Here is a 12,776-nt window from a genome sequence, read left to right as displayed (position 1 = left end):
GATTTTAGCTATAGCTATAGTTATAGTATAGACATGTAGATACAGATAGATATAGACATAGATATGTATCCTCTATACATATATTTTCTCTGTGTACTCTTTATATATGTATATCTATCATGATTAACATCTATCTACCATCTATCATCTATGTCTGTCTCTCTATCTTTATCATCTATGTATCATCTATCATCTATATATCCATCTATCTGTCTATCTGTCCATCCATCCTCTTGTTTATACCTATCTATCTATCTAACTATATCATCTATGTATCATCTATCATATCTATCTATCCATCCATCCATCCTCTGTATTTATATCCATCCATCCATCCTCTTATATATACCTATCTATCTATGCTCAATCCTTATTATTTGCTGAATCCATATTTGCAAACTCACCAGCTCGCTAAAATTTATTTGTAACCTGAAATCAGTACTTGGACTTTTGAGGTCATTCTTAGGCATTCGCTGAGCGGGGAGAAATTTGTCACTTGTCATGCAAGTTTCCAAGTGATGCGGAACAAAGTTACTCTGTCTTCTCATGTCAATCCTCTTCCTGTAAAGTGTTCTTTTCGTGGTCTGTTGAATGCCATGCATTTCCTGTTCCTGTGCTTTTGAGTGGTGATTTTCCTGTTTACAGTGCGCCCCTCCCCACCGTAGGGCTGAGGTGCTGTCTAGTGTCTTAAGCACAAGAAGGCTGTGATGTGCTTCACAGAGAAAATACGTGAGTGAGAGAGAAGCTTTGTTCAGGTGTGAGTTATAGGCCGTGAGTTCGGTGTGGTCGAATTAACAATACCGATTCACTGAGGTGTCTTTAAACAGAAACACAGGTAAAACAAGGTTAGGTACTCATTGATGAAAATGTGGTGACCAGAAGTTCACAGGAACCTAACCCTGGAGTTCCCCTGGAACCAGTGGTCCAGTATTCACTAATTTGGGGCAACTTTACAGAGCATCACAACCATGAATAATGAGAACTGACTGTAAATGGTTATAAAAGTAATGCTTTCCTTCATAGTGTGTGTATTAGTGCCCTTGGGCTGCAATAACAAAACACCACACACAGGGCGGCTTAAAGAGCAGACATTATTTCTCCCAGTCCTGGAGGCAGGAACTATGAGATCCAGGTGTGGGCAGGGCTGGTTCCTCCCGAGGCCTCTCTCCTGGGCATGTAGACGGCCGTCTCCTCCTTGTGTCCTCCCGTGGTCGTCCCTCTGTGTGTGTCTGTGTCCTAATCTCCTCTTCTTATAAGAACCCCACTCCTATGGGATCAGGACCCACCCTAATGACTTCATCTTACCTTTATCACCTTTTTAAAGACCCCATCTGCTAATACAGTCCCATTCTGAGGTCTTGGGAGTTAGGGGTTCAGCACGTGAATTTTTTTTGTTGGGAGGAGGGTGACAGCAATTCAATCCAAAATGGTGTTGCTATGGTTTTGCTTGGTCTTACAGTCTGCATTAACTTTCTTGCTCTTTGCGTTTTGCAGAGAGATTATAAGAATCAAGAATACTAGGGGGGAGGTTCATGGTTTTGTTTTTGTTCATTGTTGTCTCCACCCTCCAATCATCTGAAGAGAGGCCATGTGAACCCACGCTGGAAAAGCTGAGGGGTATACGTGCTGCTGAGACCGATAATTTAAGTCATGTGAGTGTTCGATATGATAGTCAGAAAAGCTGTAAAGAGAACTGCCAAGCCAGTTTTTCACTTAGATTAACTCGTGAAGTGTGAGCCCCCCCCCGCTTGTGTTGAGCCAGTGCCTGTTTGCCATGATCATTTCCAGTTATGGCTCTCAAGTGCCTGGAATAATGGTCAGTGATTGGTACATTATAGAGGGACACAATCACAGTCAACACAGTCTCACAGATTGTGAGAACTTCAGAATTAGAGTAGTAATATATGTACAGTGTTGCTGGAGAATCCCTGATGTAAATGGGTGAGCACTCTAATTAACCTGGGTGTTGCAGGAAAGTGAATAGCAGCTGTTCTTAAAAACGATGAGTCATTCTTCTGTCTGTGATTTCCAGTCTTTGTTCAACGGTTTACTCTTTTTTTGTGTGTGCCAAAACTCCACTTTGTGTCGCCAAAATATTATTTGATATTTTCATTGACTTTTAAAAATTACTTTTTATTTTATAGACCAAAGCACAATTGATGTCTGACTCTTTGCACACAGGACTTTTTTTTTAATCCTGAAATATATATAAGTGGCAGGTATTAATAAATATCATGAGTGTGTGAGTGTGTGTGTGTGTGTGTGTGTGTGGTGGGTAGGCAGCTCTGGACTACACATCATGCAGTGTTGACTAACGTTAATCATTTAGGTATTTGGAGGTAGCCTAGAAGATTATGTACCTAATTTTGGTTATATCCGAGCAATATGGCATGTGACTTTATTTCAGTCTATGTACTTATGCATAATTGGTTTGACGATATTGACTTGGTTAGGAGTTGAGTCAATTAAGCAGTAAGGAGAGTTTTGCTGCTCTTGTATTGGTGATGAGGGTTCTTTCCCTGATGTAGTAACTTCTTACAAATTGCTTTGGAGTATTTACACGCAGCCTTAGTATTTTCCCTCAAATATGATTTTAGGATGAATGAAATGACAATCTAAGAGAGAGAGACGTTCTTTGCGCTGTTACCAATAAGAATGTAGGAGCTTCTGGTGACTTGAAAACCACGTGTCCATAATGCTATTATTTAACCTGGGAAGAGAATGATTAGTTAGTTATGCACGAACTGTGGTTAGTGTTATAGTTGAATGGGAGTGTTGAAGGTATTACTATTCCATCTGGATTTTAAAATCTTAAGTGAGTATAAAAAAAGTTTAGAAGACTTCAGATATCTCATGTGAAATAATAGAAAACATTTTATTGGTCTCATCCCAGGTTCCCGGCACAAGCTCCTAGGAGGTTCTTCTATTTTTTTTTAATTGAAGGATAGTTGATTTACAATGCTGTGCCTATCTCTGCTGTACAGCAAAGTGACCCAGTTATACACATAGAGACGTGCTTCCTTTTTATATTCCCCTCTGTTATGGTTTATCCCAGGATATTGAATATAGTTCCCTGTGCTCTACAGTAGGACCTTGTTGTTTAGCCATCCTATATATATAATAGTGTGCAACTGCTAATCCTAACTCCCAATCCATCCCTCCCTGCTGCCACCCCCCACCATGGCAACCACAAGTCTGTTCTCTATGCTTGTGAGTCTGTTTCTGTGTCATAGATAAGTTCATTTATGTCATATCTTAGGAGCATCTTTTGTTCTAATATCTGGTTTTTGCTCCCTTCCCAGACTCAAGCCTCCTGAATCCCTTGGAATTTCCTGGGTGATAGAAACGTCTTTTGTTCTATTGAGGTGCCTCTCAGTGGGCTCCTGCGTGGGGACTGGTCACCAGAGAGACCACGGCTAGATTAGAAGCTTGGAACTCCCCACCTCCAGAGAGGGTGGAGGGGCTGGAGGTTGAGTTTTGACTCGAAACTTGGTGAAACCTTCACAAAAATCCCGATAGTAGTGGGTTCAGAGAGCTTCCAGGCTTGTGACCGGGTCCACACGTCGGGAGGGTGGTGCACCCCAGCTCCTCGCGGACAGAAGTTCCTGTACTCGGGACACTTCCTCACCTCACCCTGGGTATCCCTTCCTCTGGCCGTTCATCTGGATCCTTTATGAAACCCCTTATTGTGTAATAAACTTGTAAACCTAAGCAACTGTTTCCCTGAGTCCTGTAGGCTGTTCTAGCAAATGATCAAACCCACGCAGCGAGTGGTGGGAACTCCGATTTATAGCTGGTCGACCAGAAGCACAGGTGACAACCTGGGTCTTGCTTTTGGCCCCTGGTGGCGGCTGTCTTGTGGGACCGAGCCCGTCACCGGTGGGTTCCGCACCAACCCCGGCTAGCGTCATCCTTGAACTACAGGACACCCAGCTGCTGTGGTGGAGAACTGCTTAGTGGGAGAAACCCACCCCCACACACATCTGGTGACCAGAAGTGTCAGAAGTGAAGTGTTCTGTGTGAGTAGTGAAGGGTAGGCACACAGAACTCACTTTTACCTGGGTATCTTTTACCGTATTTTTGAGATATGACTCTGTCTATTCAGGCTTAAAATAAAATGCATATGATCTATCATGAAGGAGGAGATGGGCTTTTTGGTTGGTTTGACTTTTTATTTATTTACTTTTTAAATTTTTATTTTATTATTATTACTTAAAAAGTTTTTATTTTATATTGGAATATAGTTGATTTACAATGTTGTGTTAGTTTCGGGTGTACGGCACCATGATTCGTTTATACATACACATGTATCTATTCTTTTTCAGATTTTTTTCCCATATATGTTATTACAGAATATTGAGTAGAGTTCCCTGTGCTATGCAGTAGGTCCTTGTTGGTTATCTATTTTATATATGGTAGTGTGTGTATGTTAATCCCAAACACCTAATTTATCCCTCCCCGCCCCCTTTCCCCTTTGCTAACCATAAGTTTGTTTTCTATGTCTGTGAGCCTGTTTCTCTTTTGTAAATAGGTTCATTTGTGTAAAATTTTTTTTTTTTAGATTCCACATACAAATGATATTATATGATATTTAGATGGTTTTTGCATGGAAAAGGCCACATGTCCAAAATTTCCTAACAACGATTTTAAAAAAGCTTTTTTTAAAATTAATTTATTTATTTACTTATTTTTGGCTGCGTTGGGTCTTCGTTGCTGCACGTGGGCTTTCTCTAGTTGTGGTGAGTGGGGTCTGTTCTTCATTGTGGTACGCGGGCTTCTCATTGCTGTGGTTTCTCTTGTTGCGGCGCACGGGCTCTAGGAGCATGGGCTTCAGTAGTTGTGGCTCGCGGGCTCAGTAGTTGTGATTCACGGGCTCAGTAGATGTGGCCCATGGGCGGGCTCGAGAGCACAGGCTCAGCAGTTGTGGCGCACATGCTTAGTTGCTCCGTGGCATGTGGGATCTTCCCGGACCAGGGCTTGAACCCGTGTCCCCTGCATTGGCAGGCAGGTTCTTAACCCTCCGCCACCAGTGAAGCCCTCCTAACAACGATTTTTTGCTTGGTTTTGCTTTTTGGGAGGGAACAGGAATACAGCATTGCTTTTTCTGGCTGTCTGACAAACACATGAATCAAAAGCACCCATTCCTAAAACTACATTAGACATGCTTTCCAACCGTATCAGAGCAGCGTTCATCCTCTTCCCTGAATTGAGGCAATGAAAAGGGACTCACCCTTTAGGAATGCTTGATTTCTTTGACTACAAGGCTGTGTTGTCCATGCAGAGAACGTTTAACGTGCGGACAAGCCTAGTTCACCGGAAGTGAATTGTTGCAGGACATCTCTATGCAGCCTGGACCCCCTAGGCATCCAAGGCTCACTCGTGACCCCCGTCCACTTGCCTTTGGGGAAAAATTGGCATTCTAGCCATCTGTGTTCCCACTTCCCTCACACCGGGGGTCTCGCTTCCGAGATGCTGTGTAAAGAGTAACATAAGTCACCTTCCTCAGCGCGTCTTCCCTATTTCATTCTTATTCACCACGACTTGCGAACGGCCTTGAGTAGTCAAGATGCAGTCTTATCGCCAGCACCCGGCACGTCCCACTGCAGGAGCATCCCAAGCAAAGATGCAGCCCCAGTGGAAACCAGTCTCTGTTACAAGGGAAACCGTTTCTCGGTGAGACCACAGACCTTGAAGAATGCCCACCTTAGGCTCCTGACCAAGTTCTCCCAGACCTGCTTAGAGGCAGTTTTCGGAACGTAAAAGGGTCATCAGTGCTCACACTGCAGGGAAGAATCACCTTGTTCCTCATGGAAGAGAAGTCTCCTTGGCTTGCAGCAGGTGGCAAGCCCGTCGTCAGCCCGTTAAGGTGTCAGACCCTGGGGACGGCAGGGACTGTCCCTGCTCTCTCCTGCCATGTGGATCTCCTCCAATGAAAGATGTGCTTTTAAAAACATTTTTTTTCATTTTAAATTTTTAGTTATTTTTCTAATTTTTATCTTTTATTTATTTTAAACATTGAAGTGTGGTTGCTGTACAATATTATATAAGTTCCAGGTGTACAATATAGTGGTTCACAGATTTTCAAAATTATACTCCGTGGATAGTTATAAAATATTGGCTCTATTCCTTGTGCTGTACAATACATCCTTGTAGCTTACTTATACCAAATAATTTGTACCTCTTATGCCCCTACCCCTATGTTGACCCTCCCTGCTTCCCTTTCCCCTCTGGTACCACTAGTTTGTTCCCTATCTCTGAGTCTGCTTCTTTCTTCTTATATTCACTAGTTTGTTATGTTTGTTAGATTCCACACATAAGTGATATTGTACGGTATTTGTCTTTCTCTGTCTGACTTACTTCACTGAGCATGATCATTTCTAGGTCCATCCATGTTGCTGCAAATGGCTTTATTTCAGTCTTTTTCATGGCTGCGTAATATTCCATTGTATACATGTACCACATCTTCTTTATCCATTCACCTGTCAATGGACATTTAGGTTGTTGCCATGTCTTGGCTATTGTAAATAGTGCGGCAACAAACTTTGGGGTGCAGGTATCAAAGATTTGCTTTTTTGAATCCAAGAAGACAGAGGGAGCTTTGCCAGCAGTTTTGGCCCTGGACCTTAAAGAACCACTCATTTTTACAGCACTAATATCTTTGTGATATTACAGCACTAATATCTTACAGCTTCACACACAAGAATCTCTTTTCCCAAAGTGAACTGAAATTCTGAGATGACCCTAAGAATTTTTTTTTTTTTTAATGTGGAAGAAAGGTGATTAAGTTTGAGTACAGCAAGGATGGTGAAAATTAGTAAATCACTGTCTTTTCTTTCCTGGCATTGAAGCCAATGTTCAGATGTATTTATCATTCTGGTGAAGGAGCTGCCCGTTTTAGAAATGTGCCTTTGTGGTTCAAAAAAGAGACATTTATATCATTTTTTTCTAGCCCCATGGTTGACCTTTCCATATTTGGAGTTCAGTTTTACTCAGAGATTCAACCAAGCTCAGACACCCACAGTCCCCAGCTATTTCTTTATGTGGAGTTACATTCCTAAGTCAGTTTGGTGTTAGACAATGGTTTTTTGTTTGTTTGTTTGTTCCCAGTTGGGTGATTCCATTTATAGCTTTTCCCACCCAGATTTCTTCAACAGATTTGATCCTAGTGAGAACACATGCTCTCTTAAAAGGAAGGAAGGGAGGAAGGAAGGAAAATTAATGTGTGAAAATTAGCTGTTCTATTCAGAAATGTTCATGTTATTCCACAGGCAATGTGATTTAGGAACAAAACATGTTTTTAAAAAAATAACTTACAGGGCTTCCCTGGTGGCGCAGTGGTTGGGAGTCCGCCTGCCGATGCAGGGGGCGTGGGTTTGTGCCCCAGTCCGGGAGGATCCCGCGTGCCGCGGAGCGGCTGGGCCCGTGAGCCATGGCCGCTGGGCCTGCGCGTCCGGAGCCTGTGCTCCGCAACGGGAGAGGCCACAACAGCGAGAGGCCCGCAAAAACAAACAAACAACAACAACAAAAATAATAATAATAATAACTTATAGATTTTTTTCATAACCAGCGTGGGTTGAGAATCAAACGTCTTCCTATGCCTTCTGAAACTCCCTGTTTACATTTTGTTCTTCTTTTTAATTAAATGTGGTCGATCTTCTATCAAACTTCTGCGTTTATCTGTCCTTCCCATTCAGAAGAGCAATCATTTATGATCCTATGATTACCTTGCAAAGCCACATCGAGAATAACTTGGGTGCCTGGGCAGCCACACCTAGAGATTTTCAACAGCATCATCCTCCCTGAGAAGCAAAGCTTTCTCACCACAGCGCCTTCTAAGCTAGGTTGTGTCCAGATTATTAGAACGTTTTCCTTTGGAATCTCATTTAGTTTTTGCACATGTTTTTATTCATCAAGAGCTTCTCTCTCCCCTTGTGAGGGGTGTAAGCTTCTGTTTCAGTGCAGGGAAACCCTTCTTCCTAGGAGTACCTAGAGCAGCTTCTGTTTCCTTGCCCCAAACCTAGCAGGTACCATCCTGAGCCGATGGGGATGGTAACTCATGCCGTGCAGACTTGCCACGGTGGACGGAAGGAGGAAGGCTGGGTAGCAGGTGAAAAAGAACAAACAGGACGATGTGCTTCGTTGCGAGGGATACTCCTTACTTAATTCTGATTCATTAAGGTTGTTCAGTTTAGATTAAGTAAGTACTTTCAATTCACATTTTCACACAGTGAATACATCGCTGACTGTCTTCACTGCATTTTAATATCTAAGTCAAGGTCACCTCAGCATTGGAAAAATCCATTTCCTAAAGCACGGGAATGCCTCTGTGCTTTAGCAGAACAAGGAATTCTGGAAACGGAAGTTGCCTTAGAGGTCATTTCATTCCCCACCCGTATCCTATAGTTGGAGGAAAATAGTGGTGCTTCGCAAAGATTAATGAGTTTTAGTTGGATCATGACTGAAATACTTCAGTCTGAATGAGCAGAAGGCCAATCATTTTTATATCCTGATTGTACAAAGTAAGTCTGCTATAAGTAATTTTAATAATGGGATTTGCACAGCTGCTGAGAAATGTGAGAGACATTATAAACAAACGCAACTTAAAACTACTTCTTTTAAATAATGTTTAAACCCCCTGAGTGTTCATTTTAAAATTTACTCTTTATTGAATCATTGAAGGGTATACACTTTAAATTACTAAGCAAGTGACAGAACCATAGTTAATCAATTTTATTTGCTATGCTCTGATTCAAGTATATGCCCAATTACTTTCTGATTGCTATTAGATAAGTTTCTACTTTAAGAAATAAAGTTTGAAAATAAATTATGTTTTCGATATTACTTATTTTTCTCCACAAATGTATACAGATGTCCACTGTCTGCCCTATTTAACGTTCTGACTTTAGCTCATTCAATAAACTAGTACCTTTTGCTAAGCACTTAAATGTCTAAATTAATTCAGTACAAGCAGAAATCCATTTTATAAGGCCAGCTAATTTTTTAGTTGACAAAAGCGCTCAGTATACCCTTAATACCCGAAATAATTAAGCTTATTCATTACTCAGTCAGCAAAGCTCCTTTCTGTAGGATATTTGTTCAGGACGCCTAAAATGAAGTGGCAGATGGCCATTACATACTGACCCTTAAAATCTGAAAGAGCCAATTGGCCATAATTGTGTTGTCACTCTTGCTGTTTTTGAAGCCACCTAGACTGTTGGACATACTGTAGAAAAATTAGAATTGTTAATTATACAAAATAAAACATTCAATCATCTGTGACTTGATAGCCTCATAACTTATGTCAACGGAACTGAAGACCATTTGGAAAATGGTCAATTCGTTACCGAAGTTCTATGAACGTTGCTACCCTGGTGGGTGTATTGGGTCCGACGTGAGCAGTGAGCTGAGATATAAACAGGCACAGAGGCTTCCTTTAGCTGATCCCCTATGGCCTGCGTCCAATCTTAGCCTTGTCATGGTTTTCCCACAAACAGCAGGAGACGGTGCCCATGAACACACACACAGACACACAGACACGCACACGCAGACTCCATCAAAGGGAAACCACATATCCCATCCTCCCCAAGCCCTGGCCGCTGTCATCTACTTCAGCAGGTGTCTGGCTCTCAATGGCGTTGAGTGATGAATGGGTAGAAGAGAGGGATGGAAGCCCTCCTCTCAGTTTATCCTGGAAGCCAAGGAGGATGGAGGCCTAAGAAAACCCACAGTCTCCCTCGTGCCATTGATTTTGAAGGCATTGAGCATCTTCCCTCATCTCCCCGACCCCGTCCTGCGTCCGTGGAAAGAACAAAGTGTGTGTTGGTTCTTTGCCGTTTGCTTTAAACACTCTCAGTCTGTGTGAATTCGTCCCCGGCAGAGGAAGCCAGCAGGGTCGTCCTACTTAATAACAGCTTGAGTGTCAGCGAGTTAGAAATATTCTCGTGAGGAAGAACTAACACATACCTTTTCTGTCTCTGAACATCATGCAGCTTCTTGAAAAGTTTATAAAACGTCTCTATAAAAGATCTCTGCACCTTAGTGGACAGACTAGATATCCACCATGTATCTTCTTCAGAGATCCAACCCTGCTGGTAGAATGAAGTGAACAAATTATTATTACTTTTCATCTTTTTGGTGATGTAGAGTTATGTACAATATTATATAAGTTTCAGGAGTACAACGTAGTGGTTCAATGTTTTTATAGGTTATACTCGGTTTGTAGTTATTATAAAATGTTGGCTGCATTTCCTGTGTTGTACAATATATCCTTGTAGCTTATTTTATACATAATAGTTTGTGCCTCTTTTTTTTTTTTTTTTTTTTGCGGTACGCGGGCCTCTCACTGTTGTGGCCTCTCCCGCTGCGGAGCACAGGCTCCGGACGCGCAGGCTCAGCGGCCATGGCTCACGGGCCCAGCCGCTCCGCGGCATGTGGGATCTTCCCGGACCGGGGCACGAACCCGCGTCCCCTGCATCGGCAGGCGGACTCTCAACCACTGCGCCACCAGGGAAGCCCAGTTTGTGCCTCTTAATCCCGTACTCCATCTTGCCCCTCCCCCCTTGCCTCTCCCCACTGGGAACCACTAGTTTGTTTTCCATCTCTGTGAGTCTGTTTCTTCTCCGTTGTATTCGCTAGTTTGTATTATTGTTGAGATTCCACACGTAAGCGAGATCATAGAGTGTCTCTTTCTCTGTCTGATTTATTTCACTCAGCCCGATACCCTCCAGGTCCATCCATGTTGTTGCCAATGGGAAAATTTCATTCTTTCTTATAGCCGAGTAATATTCCACTGTGTATATATATCACATCTTTGTTAACCATTCCTTAACCATAAAAATGTATTATTTTTTTTAAATTATGAAGTAACGACCATGAATCTAGTAGCTAGGCTTTCTTTGGCAAAGATTACTCCAAACAGCAGTTATTATTAAGGAAGAAAGCAACTTCATTATATTTATATCGTTGTATGATGTTTTTAACACGTCTTCTTTATCTCTGATATAAAGGAGAAAAAAAAAGTTAGTATAACTAGATACAGTCTTAATAGGTTTATTGGTCTAAATAGTTGGATGATATATTTTTTAAGTAAACTATTTCGGACAATTTCTATCCACTAATGAATTTTACCTGCCTTATATTCTACTGTATTGAACCCTTTCAGGAAGAATAAACTTGTCCGGATAATTTTTTTTGAAACAGCGACTGGAACCACTTTTTTAGTCTGGTAGAATTCTGACTAGTAAATTCTTTCCATCAAATTTTGATAGTTTTTAAGTCTCGCCAATATTCTTCATGTCACATTGTTTTAAAAATTAATCCAATGTGCCATTTTATGTTTACATACAAGTTTATGACTTGGAAAGAAAATCAGGGTAGAACGTTTGCTACAGCTCTTCATCTGGGCCTAAAACAATTTCTAGATCCATCACTAGAGTAGCCCCCGCTCACCACAACTACAGAAAGCCTGCACGCAGCGCTGAAGACCCAAAGCAACCAGAAAAATAAAATAAAATAAAATAAAATAAATAATGTCTGCAAGTGACCGTCGCACATCTGACCCTCTTGCCCTGCTACGATTCACAGCTATCTTTGGGGATAACAGCTGAAGCTACTCTTTATGAGGTATGTGTGTCCAACATTGCAGAAGTGCCTCTTTTTAGGTGAGATAAGCACTACAGTGCTACATACTCTGCCAACGTCCTGAGAAATGTGCAAATCACAACCGTCGGGTTATAGACGAGATGCAAATCATGAACGTAAATATGGTACATAGGGGAAGAGAAATCTTGAGTTTCCCATTCCGCGCACTTTTCACATTTCTACTTTCTTGGATCTTTTCTAATCTCCTTGGTGAAATTTTGTTCTGTTTTTTTCTATTTGTTTTCTTCTAAAAACAAGTTGAAACCTTATCTATTTTTCCCTCCCTCCCTCCTTCCTTCCCTCCTTCCTTCCTTCCTCCCTTCCTCCCTTCCTTCCTTTTTTCCTTCCTTCCTTCCTTCCTCCCTTCCTTCCTTCCTTCCTTCCTCCCTTCCTCCCTTCCTCCCTTCCTTCCTTCCTTCCTCCCTTCCTCCCTTCCTCCCTTCCTCCCTTCCTCCCTCCCTTCCTCCCTTCCTCCCTTCCTCCCTTCCTCCCTCCCTTCCTCCCTTCCTCCCTTCCTCCCTTCCTTCCTCCCTTCCTCCCTTCCTCCCTTCCTCCCTCCCTTCCTCCCTCCCTCCCTCCCTCCCTCCCTCCCTCCCTTCCTCCCTCCCTTCCTCCCTTCCTCCCTTCCTTCCTTCCTTCCTCCCTTCCTTCCTTCCTTCCTTCCTTCCTTCCTTCCTCTCTTCTTTCCCTCTGGTCTCTTTAGATTTTCCTTATTAAAAATCAGTGTGCAGCGTGGAGCGACATTTCCATCTCTGTGAAAATAACAGTTTGGGGTAAACATTGGATTCTGTAATAAGCAGAGAGCAGCGTGTTAGAATTAAATCATCCACCACCAAAAGCAGAGTAAATAAATGTTAAACGGAAGGACTGAGTTTTCACATCATGCTAATTACTATCATGCTGTTTGATTAATCATTGGAAGTAATTACTATACTTGTAGCTTTAAAAAAGGAACTGTACGGCTGCCTGCGTTTTTCAGTATCAGACCTCCTGATAATAATGATAGACCTTCTGATTCTTTTTTTCTTTCTCTTCCTTTGTTTTCCTAACTTTATTCTAAAAGAGAACAAAGAAAATATGATTAACCTCCCACCAACCTGGTGAAATATATATTAAAAGACCAGATTAGAGTCTGG

The sequence above is a fragment of the Orcinus orca genome, chromosome X (assembly GCF_937001465.1).
Source record: "Orcinus orca chromosome X, mOrcOrc1.1, whole genome shotgun sequence".
Lineage (NCBI taxonomy): Eukaryota > Metazoa > Chordata > Mammalia > Artiodactyla > Delphinidae > Orcinus > Orcinus orca.
Note: the sequence above shows the minus strand (reverse complement) of the source record.